The sequence below is a fragment of the Macrobrachium rosenbergii genome, chromosome 13, assembly GCF_040412425.1.
Source record: "Macrobrachium rosenbergii isolate ZJJX-2024 chromosome 13, ASM4041242v1, whole genome shotgun sequence".
NCBI lineage: Eukaryota > Metazoa > Arthropoda > Malacostraca > Decapoda > Palaemonidae > Macrobrachium > Macrobrachium rosenbergii.
The window spans coordinates 9724130-9739156 of record NC_089753.1 but is presented as its reverse complement, the minus strand read 5'-3'; the positions used below and the strand labels follow the sequence as shown (position 1 = coordinate 9739156).

Genomic DNA, 15027 nt, shown 5'->3' with positions numbered 1-15027 from the left:
ATAATACAGTAATAATCTGCACATATCACATCATTACTTTCAAATGAGAAGGGGGGAAAAGTAGCAAGTGAATACATTTCATAAAACTGTAGTTAAAACCAAGGCCATGGGAGACAAGGTCTGCTCACTTGCCCGAAATCCCCCATGTAGGCGGAGCTTTGTCTACCTCCTTACTGCGTTATCAGGTGAATTGCCGTAATGATCAGGTACCTTTAAGATACGTCATAGCCTACGTGGTTACCCCAGGTGGGAGGCGACTCCACTCAATTGGGTAGACCTTGTCTCTCTTGGCCTTGGTTGAAACAATGACAATGAAGACTGCCAGACTGATATGAAGTGAAGTCACAAACATTTGGTTAAGAGGGAAAAAAATGAATAACTATACGAAACATCCACCCAATCTGTTCAATCTCTTATAAACTTTTGCAGCTTACATTTCTACAAAAACTTCAAGATAGGCACCTGTGGCATTCTACAAAAAACGACTATATATATATATATATATATATATATATATATATATATATATATATATATATATATATATATATATATATATATATGGTAAGAAAAATTCTAAAAAAAACATAGCACACAACATAGCCTAGCTCTTCTCAGCCAAGAAGCTTCGTAATGTGAAATCGTTGTCTCCTTGGGATAATTAATAGATAAACAGATCGAGATACATTATAAAGTGTACTGAGCTAAGAAACAATGCTTATCTGTGTGAAAAAAAAATAAAAACAAAAACAAGCATACTCTTCGATCTGTCCAAGTTTTCTTCCCCCTACAAATAATAAGAAAAACTTACATGCCAGTCACTAAAACATAACTGTGCTACAGAACTGTCCGTACAAAAGGAAGATTCTGGAGCATATCAGGAGACACTGCACACCCAATCTTAAGCAAGTGTTCCAACAGACCAGCCCTTTCATTACAGGACCACCTCCATGTCAAGTCCCACCAACAAAGTTTTCCACACCTGCATATTCCATGTCACCGACTACTTGTCTACAATCACCCGCAACCTGGATTGAAGTGCTCTAAATTGAATTACATGTCTTTGTGTTAAATGTTTTATGCTTACCTCATTTTTGACAGCCATTACAGCTACTGAACTTTATAAACATAATAAAACAAGATATATATTACTCATGCTTGAATACACTAGGCTAAAACGAATTCTTACTTGACAAACGGATAGGGACAGGAGTCAATAGGATAAAATTTAGAAACTAAAATGACACGAGTGCAACGTACAAACATCAAGCAAATTACAGTATATTACATGACTACTACTTCGAAACATGAACTTCCGGTGACAGAAGCCCTTTAATCTCATCCAAGTCTCCCCAGCATCAAGATTTTTAAGCCAGTAACACCCTTCAATACACCTTTGGTTACATTTCTTCCATTACTAATTCGAGACAGGTCATTCGCATACTTAATATATGATCGAATTATCTTCTTAGGAAACTAGGTAAGAGTTCATTTGAATCCCGATTTTCATTTACCTAATATATAAAACATTTACAGTATGCAGATCATATCAAGCGATTAATTCTAATGCAACTTATGGCTACTCAAGTTATATGACCCTAGAAAAGACAGGCAGTGTACATGTAACCAAAAGACATATACATACATACATACATATATATATATTATATAAATCTGTTGATTATATGTACAGTGCCCATCTTTTCTACGTTCAAATAATTTCAGTAGACGTATATCACATTAAAACTAATCGCTTGATATAATCTGCATACTGTAAATGTTTTGCCGGGCATACCCTGAGTAGAGTAAGCTTTATATAGATACAGTCTCTGCAGACGATAGGCACCTGCAGATTCCTCTTATATATAAAATTACTATGGGTGTATGTGAATATAATTCTATGAATGTATTTAATGTCCTAATTTCAAGTCAATTATGTCCAGAGGAGACCACAAATAATCGATTTAAGAAGGTGCAAATTGTTTACATTATACACTACAGCATCAACCAATAGGACTGAAGCAAGAGAGCGCACTCTCTCTCTTCTAACTCCGCCCTTCAGGAGACGGGAATGGAACATAACTTGCAGGAAATTCATCGCCAAAACTTGAAAACGGAGTGTCAGACAGACATACAAGAGAAAGAGGGCTGGTGGCGCAAATGAAGCCCTAATGAGCAGAGCGAGTGTGGTGCTCTCACATGGAAGGCAAGGGGCAGCCTGGGGATGAAGCCAGCGTGGGTGGGGGAAGTGTGGGTTCTGATCGGCAGCTGAGTGAGCGGAGGGGGAGGGGGGGATGAGGACACGGAGAAAGAGAGGTGGAGGGAGAGGGTACTAAGATGGGGCGGTGAGAGGCAAGAGAAGGAGACGGGAGAGGTCACCGGGGGAAGGATACCTATTGGGAGGGAGTACGAGGGGAGAAGACGGCAGTGGACCCAGACTGGGAAGAAGAGAGGCGTGTCACTCAACCGTTGTGGAGGGGGGAGGGAGGGGGAGGAGCTAACCCATTAATAAGACTCCCCATCTATATCTCTGTCTGTTTGTGTGTTCGGGTCTTTGACTGGCAAGGAAGCACATACGGCAATTATTTATGACGGAAAGTTCTGAAGTGCGACGGCTGAATGAACAAGAAGGGTTCACGCAATGTCCCTTAGGATAAATAATGAAATGGAGTCCAACCAAAAAGGAAGTGCAAGAGGTGTGATTTGGTTGTAGCGAGGTGCGGCAACTGTGTGGTGGTGTGGGTGATCACCTCCAGAGCCACCACGGCAGCAGCAGCAACTGTGGCCAACGCACACCGCCAACACTCGCGCTCTTCCTCCCCATCCCCCCCCCCCCCGCTCCCACGTTTTCTATATTATCTCCCTATCGCACACCGGACTTCCAGATTTCATTCTACAACCGGAAAACGTTCAACAACCTCAAGACATTTTGCAAGCACTGACACCAAAACTGAATGATGAATGATCAAGAGCTACATTGTGTGTGTGTGTGTTTGTGCGTGTGACGTGTCTGGGTAGGTGTGGTGGTGATATTCGTAATGGCTGTGAGGGTGGAAGTACCGCCCAGGGCCCTCCTCCTGACCTTGCGGACCCTACTGCTGCCCCTAAGCCCACAGGCCACAGCTCTACAACACACACAAACACACACGCCTCTTCTAAACAAGGCAAACATGCATCAACGACATCCGCCAAATCAGAAACCGAACCACGAGTTCGTACTTCATTCAATAAGAGTTGAAATATGATTAGACAAGAAAAGACTCCAGCGCTGACAATTGCACGAGGAGACATGTGCTGTTACAATTACATTCAACGTCCACCACACCGCTATCAGCTGACAACCCTCGTCCTCTGAAGGACCTACCCGCGCGCACTACCTCAACAAAATTCGGCTAATAAGGCACTCAACATTTCACCAACAGATGAGATGCTAAACACATTTGCCCGGAAGTTCCTCAGCTACAGGCCACATTCTCGGCAGATATATACTCGGTTTAGGTATGAAAAACAAAAACGTTACGACTTATAATTATGGTCGCAGTCAAAACATGCTATATTTAAATTATTATTTTTCTCTTAAATATAAAACCTGACAGGCAAGAAACAGAAGCAAGTCGAAAATATCTGTTTCTAAATAAAATCAAAACGGACTCGTGGCTTTGCTCAAATCCCAACAACTCCCTTGACCCTTTCCCCAAATTACATCGGGATTCTACCCGACCGAGTTTGTCGTTGCAGCCACTCGACTATCCTGCTGGCCAGCTGGCTGGCTGGCTGGCTCGCTCCGCACTACTACACCACCTGCCGGGGGGGAGGGGACGCGGTAGCACGCCAGTGGGCTCTACTGACAAGCAATACACAATGCTATACACTGAAATACGTCAGCAACGTTAACTATAAGCGGAAATGGAGTAGGCCAAAGACCACAAATTTACAAAACGGACTGGCCATCAACTGATATGCTAAGGACATGCCTTTGATCGCCATCACTTTACACTAGCACAGACAAACACATGCATTGACACTCATTCTAAATTGCTGATTATTAATCGATATCAGTCTGCACATATTTACCCGGCAAGCAATGCCTTGTCCATTTCGAGTAAATTTGGTACTTCACATTGCAGGATAATCGGGACCACATTCAATTCCCGGAACTATAAAACTACAGTTATGATACTTGAATTTAAATCGAATTTAGCTTTCCCTCATGATAAATACACGTTCAATTTCAGTTCAATAATCGATACAGTAAGACTACGTACTGACGTTCCATATTACGGCAAAGTTATACTTATTAAAACTGCACACGCTACAGTATAATAGTGACCTACGAAAAACCAACTTGTCCTATGTAATGAATAAATGATAGTAAACAAATTAACAAATATTCAACTTTAGTGTGGAAGAAAAGGAAATGCTCTAAATCACCGAAAGCAAGCGGGCAACACTATAACAAACCTTATCTTGTCGTGCACTGAAAGTCATCTCGAGCAAAAATTCATCCTTTCAACGGCTCTTCTTCAATATCAGCTTCAAATACCTAGACCACAACCCAACTGAAACAAAAGGCTGCTGCCGATAGGTATCTGCGAGCAACTGACCTCGAACGAACTGAAGATGGGCCAACACCCTTATATCTGTTAGTCAGAAATTTACATCTGTCCTGACATGTATGTCTACTACAGCTACAAAAGTCTGAGACTCGAAGGCGGTTAGAACTGCTGCCACATTTCCTTAATTCATTCAAAACTTTTCTGAGAATAGGGTATTAATCTGGTAGATTTGGCATTTCGTCTCTGAGGGGCGTTCCCATTTCCTCGTGTAAAGATGATTTAGTGAAGTGACCGCCGGTCACAGTACAAGGGGATTGTCTATCACCTCAGTACAAAAGCAAAACATTATCCTTAGACTCTGCTGTAAAGTACAATATATATATATATATATATATATATATATATATATATATATATATATATATATATATGCAGTACATTCGTATGGTGCCTAGTTTCACAACTAATTTTTATTTGGCTGGACAGTACTCTCGAATATATCCATTCTCAGGAGTAACATTAACTTCGAGATCAATCCTGACACTGTACCTTTCTGAACTGGGATTAAAAACTTCATTCGGCAAGATAGGAAAAGTGGCACCGGCCCCGGTTACAGGACAATGTCATCCCTTCGTAGCTAGAGTAATGAATCATCGCCCTACGCTTTCCAGAACCTTCCGCCAATGAACATCTGAAATTTCCCCCCGGCTACTTTACCGACACGGACCAGCCACGTTATAGTCCCTTTGCCACTTACAAGCAAGATAACACATCCCACCAACAATAAACCATGTCTAGACTGCAAAATATCCCCATGACAAGTTTCCTGTACACTAGTTTTTAATGACAAAAAATTCTTCTTTTACTGATTCTTTGTCTTCTAATACTGAAAAGTACATAATAGCATTGTCCTACAATGACCGATCAAAACCTGTCCAAAAGGGGCATATATACATAATTAGTAAAATGGTTTTGGTTTTGAACATCACACGTGAAAGAAAAGCCAAACCAAACACCTTTAAGGGAATCAAAGAACGCAGCGAAACCAACTGAAGACTGATACAACATATGAACTGCATTGGAGTATAATGAAGATCTCTGGTCGCAAGACAGTTAAAATCGGTTTAATACAGGAGTATTAAAATAAGAAACGTTATTTAACCAAAGCTACCTCCCCAAGAACGTCAAATACAGTAATCCATCCCGGCGATACCGCACAAAACATCGGACAAGGAATCAGCCCTAAAAGAAACAACGGTCACTTCAAGAATGTCCAAAAATATGGCGCTACATAAAATATATCTGCGGGAAAAATGGGAAGTCGAAGAGGCAGAAGAATTCTCAAAGAAGCGCGAACCTGACGGGCCAAAGTAAGAAGCGTCGTACAATATCAAATCAAAATAAATTTATCTTTATGGGTATTTAATTAAATTTCACCGAGTGATTAACACCTCTGAGAATCATGTGAACCAACTAACGGGAAATCCCTTGGTTAACATATAGACATCGCAAATATGAACACCATACCATACACCACTCATCACCGTTTAAACTACAAAATAGGAACATTTAAGACTCAGATACAGTAGTAATAATAATAATAATAATAATAAAAGAAACATTTGGAACCTAATACAAGCCAACCTAATTACGTACAGGAGAATATAATAACAAAGTTAAATAGTCGTAAAAGTGTCTCAATGGCAAAATTGTCACGTCGGAAACATCCACCAGCTACAGCCTTCAAAATTAACCTTTTTAAATCTTCAGCAATAATCTTTATCAGAGAATTAAATAAAAATATCATTAAAAAAAGTAGAAATGTTCCCGAAGCACAACCGCTCCAACTAACAATCAGTTGATGTCATGTCTTTATTTTGCACACATTTAATAGAAAAAATAATTGAGGAAACAGCTTCTAAGTTAAAATTCATTCGGCCACAGGGGCACAAATTGAACGCATTTAGAAGCCCTTGGTGTTAATAACTGAGGGCATGTCGCTCGAATAAACTAAATACGGATATACCTACAGTAGTACCTCAGCTCTCTTACCAAAGGTTATTCGCAATTTACCCAAATTCCAGGGATTATATTAAATATCTATCTATCCCACTCCCTTTCACCAACTGATTGGCTTTCATTAGCCAACTTCGGAAACGGGCATGTAAAAAAAAAAAAATCATCTGAGCTCTACAGAACACAAGTAATATATTTTTTCCTGAATATGATCAAGCACCTCATCTTTACATTAAAATACAACACTAAATGCTCATAAACCCGCTGACAAGCACCGACAGATGCGCAGGGGGGATAGATGAATTTTTACAAATAACAATGCCCATGTACAAATTAAAAAAGAGAGCCAAGCCATCATTTTGTAAGTGTTAACACAATACTAATGGTACCCAGGAAAGATAAACAAAAATAAAAAAAAAAATGTTCAAGAAACACAGTACAGACGGGTACCTGCATTCATCAAGTGAAAAATGTTACCCGCTCACCTGAATGTTGTAAAACTTACTATCAACTGAAACAAGGCGCATAAACTTGACAGGAAAAGATAGTACAACTTAGAGTTCTGAAGAATTGTTCATTAATCATTTCGAAACATGGCTAAATCAACACTTAACCCTTAAAAAGAAAATGAACTCCTAAACACTTTTTAGACTGATAACGTGACCCAGTGCACTACAAAGGGAAGTTCCTCAGCAAAATGCAGTACTAGTTTGCATCACTCTGGGAGAAGAAACAGATTAGGTCTTGCCCTATGATATGAAGCAAATGACATGTATTTCTACAATTGACTCGGTAACGGGAAAAAAAAACTGACCAAAGGCTTGGCACATCAAAAAATTAAACACTTGAAGCGTTCGCATCTAATGTCCGACGGCTAAAACTCTCGAAAAAATGTTCTACTTCTTTAAAACTCACACGTAAATTGGTAAAAGTAGCTTTTCCAATCTCTCTTTAATACATAGCCATACAAAATCTCAAAAAACCAATCTTTTCATAAAATCAGGCTCTTCGCAAATCCTAACACTTCTAAAAAAAAAAATCAATAATCAGAGAACAATTCACAAAACAAAAAACGCCTAAATAATACACATTCACAAAATGTTAACTGTACCTAGTGAAGGTCATCTTGAAGAGGCTCTGTCCTCGCAGTCTATCCACAGTTAAAAACACGCAGAGAAGTTCGATCTTGAGAACACGAGTACACGACTATATCAAGAGATGTTACTCCGTCTGATGACTGACCTCTAATGAACTGAAGATGGCTCAACGCTCATAGACATACCCTATGCAAGCAGTGGCTTCTCATCAGGGGCACAAACTTTTCGAAAGCTATCCACCAATCACAGCCAAGATTCTTCCACAACAGTGGGAGGGGGGGGAGGCATTGTCTCTTGTTTTTAAAAGACGGCGTGATGCTGCTCTGGCAGACCACTATGTAAATACAAGATAAATAGGAATTTGATTCATATGAAATTCTTAACAGTAATCCGTAGTAAATTGAACAAGCGCACTGTATGGAAATGTACGGCCTGGGTTTCATAATTCACCATAAAAAAGAAAACAGGATATTAAAACAAATAAGGAAATGGATTTTTTTTTTGTGAACACTGGCATTGAAATAAACACATCCACGAATAGGTGTTCCATTACAGGCTCCTACAACTAAAGGGTTGCCAGAACAAAATTTGATCGCAAAGAAATGTATTCACTTCTTTCGAGAGATTGCATTTGAGTATACGATTCGCATAAATCAAATCTACTACCTCGAATAAGTTTTGGTTAATTATCTATCTCTACTCTATTAGAATACTATAATTAAAGAGGAGAGAAATATTGACAAAATCAACAGTTTGACTAATTCGCTATCCCACCTTACACAATTTTATTGCTAAGTGCCTACGTAAAATGTCGACATCTAATGTGAATGGTCCTGAAGCTTTTTCCTTCACAAAATAAATTACAGTAAACCGATTCCAGCCTTCTAGAAATTCACAACCTCACAAAACTACGCTGAAACAAAACAATTTTATCGTGCATTAGAGCGCGAACACACAAAATGGGGGCAACACAAGTTAGTATTTCGTCTAAAAATCACGGCCGGGGATAAACTTTTAACTTTGGGAAAATACTTAAAAAGTACCTTAGAGAGAGAGAGAGAGAGAGAGAGAGAGAGAGAGAGAGAGAGAGAGAGAGAGAGAGAGAGAGAGTCACCTCCTCTGACAATGACCCTGAACCACTATAATCCTATGCAGTAGGAAGACAAGTATACAAACATAACAATTCCTCCCATTCACCCGTCCTCTCGAAGAGCCCAGGAACTGAGGTGGTAAAGAGTTGCTTCCAGCCAGAGTCAAACGAAGTGAATGAAAATGAGAAGGATGATGAAATAATGTTTGTTACTTTGAGCATATATATATCCAACAGAGATGGTTTAAAGTACAAATATATCCAATAGAAATAGTTAAAACACATCAATATTCACTAGCGTCAGCTGCTATTTCAACAACCATAAAAGAAGACGCGAGGTTATATTTTAAAATTAAATTCATTCAGTATTCATGGCAGCTTCATAAAAATCGTCTAAATCAAATACATGGCTGATGTTTGCAAAATCAGCGCGATAAGAACATACTTTTAGCAATAATTTCGAGGTATTATTAAAAAACACTAACGATGAGGCGAATGATTTCAAAATCATATAGGCAACTGTTGCCATTCATTAACGCCCAAGAATGAAGCCGGTTAAAACTAGTTTCTCCGTCTCCCAAGAAAGTTTCGGGACGTTTCAGAAAAATCACAGAATTACAAACCCCTCACGACTTCATACTTCATTGGCATCAATTCAAATTCACAAATTGTAACAACCTACACTCATCCCTCCGTCCTGCAAAGTAAGACTGGGTTTTGTCGATTGTTCAACAAAATATACTGTATTAGCTTATTTAACATTTATTGTATATTTTACTAAAAGTATTTCAACACGTGTTTGAATCTCTCATAACAAAGCTTGCCAACCCGTCAGCACTGAATACCTACACCTACCTAAGTAGGGAACTTTCGTTCTGTTGGCCGCAAAACGGCTCGATAATCATCAACGTTGTTGTTCAGCAGAAGGCAGTCCTCTTCATCCACAAAATATTTAGTTATTATAATAAAAGGCAGCTTCTGACTTTAATTCCTGTAAATTAACTATCATCTACCCGATTATTAACCAGCTTGTAAACTTGTCATACAACTTTGTGACACCCAAAAAGCTAGACTGTCATGAGACAAAATTGAAAATCCCTCCCGATTCTAAGCAAACGACGTATGTGGCATTATCCGACCCTCTTAATTCTATGTAACGCATATATGTGGCATGATTTGACAAGCCAAACTAATTGGAGACAAAAACCACATTTTTCTTCTTTTGTCTCTAGAAAAAGCGTTGTTCAAGAACAAACCCGCATGTACCATACCAGGAGCCTAGCTGCCCGGCTTAAAGTAATCCCTCACTACGGTAGGGGTACAGCGGCCAAAAGATGGCCGGGACGCCCAGGGTCTGAGCTCCTCTTAGTCCCCACCAACACCAAAGGTTGACCACTAAGAATGAGTGCGTGAAAATCACCAACATAACAACGCTGTACGCCAGACAGTTTGTGAACAACAACAATATCTGGTTTCCGAAAGCGAAAAAACTATGCATAAAATTCAGAGAGAATCTGGAGTATGAAGCATGCAAAAATAGAATTTAACTGTGTAAAATAAATGAATAAATAGTTTAGTAATTGTAGAGGGTATCTGATTATGTACAAGGAAAATATTTAATATATAATGATAAATAACTGACCTTACACTAATAGGGGAAACACACAGTATACCTGTTTAAAATGATACAATGTTGAGGATAGTCTCTTAACGAGTACTCAAGAACGTTCAAGTTCAATCACAGCGGAGTATTGAGAAGCACAAAGCGTCTGCGAAGGATATCTCATCAAAATATATTATTAACAATGCAAGACGGGCAGTTCTGAACAACTGTACTTGGTTCCGTACATCAACAAAGGGCAAAAGAGAATTGGTTTGTTGCGGGGATTAGACGCGCTGTAGGCCTGTCCATAGCGCCAACACCTTCATGGCAGGAGCGCGCCAGATTAAGGATATAACAAGGAAAACTCGCCTTTATTCGCCACAAACCCTTGCGGATATCAGTTACCCTATTAAAGACAACAGGTCTAACTGAGGCTCGTCTCAAACTCACTGGGTGTTGGGGATAAGTCTTTGACCACTTGTTTGCTCAAGACTTTACCATCCTTAAATCAAGAGACTTCTAATCGTTAGACCAGGAGCAAGAGGAGCCCGTGTTTAATTTGATGATCATGGGGTCAGACAAAAATAAGAGCCCATGTCTGAACAGTACTTTCAATGATGTAAACAAAGGCTTGATCATCTGCTTCCAAATACAAATTTTATGAAGCTGCACGGTAAAAAGCCTAATTAGTATGGTCATTTGCAAGCTTCAAATTTCTTCTTGCACACTATCTCCAGGAGCAAGCGAGTTTAACGCCCGTGAGTGCATCCAAAATTAACCGAAAGAGAGAGAGAGAGAGAGAGAGAGAGAGGCATAAGCTATGAGGATCCACCAACTGGTACGTAAGGACGAAGTGTGCGGAACGGGTATCTGGGAAGGAGAGGTAGGGATTAGGAAGGGTGGCGCGCGTGCAGGGGTAGTTGAGGGAGGATGGGAGGAAGAAGGTTGAGGGAAGAGGAGGAGGGAGGGAGAGATGAACCCACAACAGAAGGGTGGGGCTTCGCAGACATCCCCCATTGTTCCTGCCGCGTGTGACTACTTCCTAACGCCCTGGGACAACCAACACTTCCGCTCATGCAGATGAGGTTCTGTCCGACAGCGTATTCAATCGTTCGACTCGGGGAAAAAGGGGTTAGAGCTCGCTTGGTGCTCCAGACCTGTTTTCGCCAACTAGTTCCGATGCTATGGGAATACGGTTAATATGAATTCACACTCTTGCCTTTTTTGGGGCTCTCCTTGCGGTCGTGACTTGGTCTAACGAGAGGGCATGTTTTGCTAAAGTGTCATACTCAAGGAAATTCCAGAGTACATCACTTTTACATATTTCTTAAATGCATACATAACATCTATATGAAATCAAGGCTCAAATTTACAACCATTTCCCAGATATTAACAGCACTGACAAGGCCGTTCCTTCTAACATGCGCTGCACCCTTGTTAATATCACAAAGTCCTTGAATAGATAAATTACTCTGGAGTCTACCAGCCAAAACTGCTCTCAGTTGTCCATAAAAGCATGTCTGGTGATAGGCTACGTTTAACCGCCGAACTGAGAAATTCATCCTATTTACCAGAGTACGATTTGGAACCAGTACTGTGAGGATACATGTCATTTATAATCCCCAGGGAAAGGGGAAAATGCCTGGTTCAGTTCGGAACATTTACGATAAAACACAAAGTTAAGAAACGAAAGTCACGGTATCACAGACAACAAAGTTTGTTGAGAAAGCTCAGAAGCGAAAATGAAAAATTTCATGAGACAATTTCGCAGCAAAACGCCAAAGCAATAAATGAGAGAACGCGACGCTGACAATGACGACAAAGCCTCCATTTCGTCAACGCCACCCACGTTACGAAGTTCGGTTCGGAGTGCCTCCTTGAGCAATTCTGCTTCCGCGTAAGGGCCCCTTCCCTCTGTCTATGAAGCATTGGAATGACGTCTTAAATTGCATGAAGTAACCGGAGGAGGAGTAAAAGGAAGCGAAGAAGGCTGAGGGCCGCGCTATAGTTAGAACCTCACGGTGTTTCAACTTCCGCGTCTGTCGACATAAAATGGCGAACCTTTTCCAGTGCAATACTCAACGCATTCAGGAATGTTTCATTTCTTACTTTGCAGATCCATGACTTGGGTAAAACATAATGATTTTTTTCCACCTCAACCCACACGAAAGCGAGAAAGGAAAAACGAATCTTTATTTTGTAGAAACAAGAAGTTCCGATATGATACTTTCAACAGTTTAATCCCTAACCTGACGAGTTAAAGTCCACTTTTGCTGTCTCATTCACAAGACCAATAACAACATTAATATTCTCACATTTTTAAGAAACAACTCAAATGCCAAGAAACTTGTTTGTAAGAAGAATAAATTCAGCTTCAGTGTACATTTAAATACAAAATCAGTAAGTATAACTTGGACCAATAAGGGCAGTTCACGCCAAGGCCGAATCAAGGTATCTGTGAGGAAGATGACGAACAAGAGACCAACGCCTTTCTCCTCTTCTCCTCCTCCTCCTCCTTACTTAATAAGCACCATTCTTGAGGCGGCAGAACGCACCAACTGGGTAATTTGACTGAAAAGTTAATTTTTTCCCGGGTACGCTTGTTTCTATGCGATCATAGCGAACAAAGGTAACTATCATAAAAGAAGAAATGCAAAATACACCTAATTTTCAATCACTGGGAAGTTTCAAGACAATGGGTGGCTTCAGAAAAAAAAAACTAAATATATATATATATATATATATATATATATATATATATATATATATATATATATATATATATATATATATATATGTGTGTGTGTGTGTGTGTGTGTGTTAAAGTTGACAGGTAAGATGGGTGAAAGAAGAATGAGGGCAGTTAGCTAGCTTTCCATAGTAGGGAATAGTTTAGAAAGTCAAGTGTGGTTTGGCCTCAATTTTATTTAGATAAAGGTACAATTTTTCTTACTATGGCCTTAATATTATATTACCATAATGATTTTGCACTTTATCGACATAGTGAATTGTACAGATTGTATATTTTACATTTTATTTCTTAATAGTATAATTCTATTCAGATGGTTGCAATTTTTCTTATTTTAACCTTAATATTAACTGTTATAATAACGATTTTGCAATATATTTACATAGTAAATTCTATAATTTATGTTTTTCACAAGATATTTCCTAGTAGTATAGTGGTTGAGAATCATCACGATGAATATACGAAGATAGTCTTCTCCATCGTCTGTGGTCTGTGTTGTTTGGGTATTTTTTGGTTACTGCAATATTCACAATATACATTCTGAATCGCGAATGAATGAACCACAGTGTAGATAAACCCACTGCATTAGCCACTTCGGGAGCTGCTGACCTTACGTTAGACGCACTTGAGCCCTACTTGGATACCGAAGTCCTTATCCACCTAACTATATCTGTTCTTTCCACATGACCAAACCGTCTCAAAACACGGGTCAATATTTGCACTTACACTAGCCTTTTGCCCACCCCCACATTTCACACACCCCCAATTCTTCTTAAATCACCCACTTCTCTTCATGAAAGATTTGACTCAACAACCATGCAAACATTCCAACTTTTGCATTCACAAACACACCAAATCTCTTCCAATCTTTGCAAACAATCTTTACTCTCCTGTCCCTCTAGCTCTGCAATTCGCCTCTCTCCTCTAATCCCACCACCATTCGTTATATTTCCTCCTAAAATAACGATACGACTCAACCGTTTCCGTTGTTCCGTAATCTATACTCAACATTGCTCCATCTACTTACTTTCACTAGTTTCTCTTCCATCTACCTACTTTGACTAGTTTCTGTAGTCTCCCCTCCAACTACCTACTTTAACTAGTTTTGTAATTTCTCCTCCATCTACTTATTTTCACTAGTTTCAGTGGTTTCTCGTCAATGTCACTAGTCATTAATATATATATTATATTCTCTGCAAACATCAGCCGAACCGATTTAACAGCTTAGTACTCACACTTATCTATGTTCTGCATGTACAAGGAACATATCCTGCAAAAGGATCCAATGACAGAAAGGAGGAAAAGGATTAACTGATGACACTTATGTTCTTGCGAACCAAAATCCCTGTCCCCCCTTCCTAGATAACACTACTTGGTCGTACTACAACCAATGGAAGCTGGCAGAGCGAAATGCCAGGCCAAGCCTCAATTTCTCCCACTGCACCGGATATTTCTACACAAGAACGTCAACACGCAACGCAAACATGCTAACATTACTCAACGGCAATTCTGCCTCTGCTGTTGCATCGCTCCACTCAATCTGTCACTATGGCAATGATACTGCCACGGTGTACTGGAGGAGCTTCAGAGAAAATACTTTCTAATGTATTTTCTTAATCCATAAGAGAAAAAGATCATCATGAATTGCTTTAGCTCAGAGAGAGAGAGAGAGAGAGAGAGAGAGAGAGAGAGCATCAAATACTTTTTTCAAGCTGGAACAAGTACTTTTGGAGTTTGACTGAAAAGTTAAAACATCACAATATTAGTTGAACCTATTAGTATGGACACTTGAAAACTTTTGAAGCCTAAAACCTTAATATTCTGTTGCATTTCTATAATGCTGAACTGAACTAACTACAGTAATATGAGTTATGCAACACTTGAGCCTATCTTTCACGAAGAGATTGTCCGTTTTC

The 15027-nt window shown here is 39.5% G+C and overlaps 1 protein-coding gene across 8 annotated transcripts in view; it reads right to left on the bottom strand.

The window, feature by feature from the left end:
* LOC136844881 (neurogenic protein mastermind-like) overlaps positions 1–15027 on the bottom strand; it is a 97951-nt gene that overhangs the window by 11871 nt on the left and 71053 nt on the right. Inside the window, exon 1 of one of the 8 annotated variants that reach the window (XM_067114171.1) lies at positions 7684–8003. The exons of the other annotated variants lie outside the window; for them this stretch is intronic. The gene's annotated coding sequence lies outside the window, so the exon portion shown is untranslated. Of the gene's footprint in view, positions 1–7683; positions 8004–15027 lie in introns of those variants that run through there. 8 annotated transcript variants of the gene reach the window in all.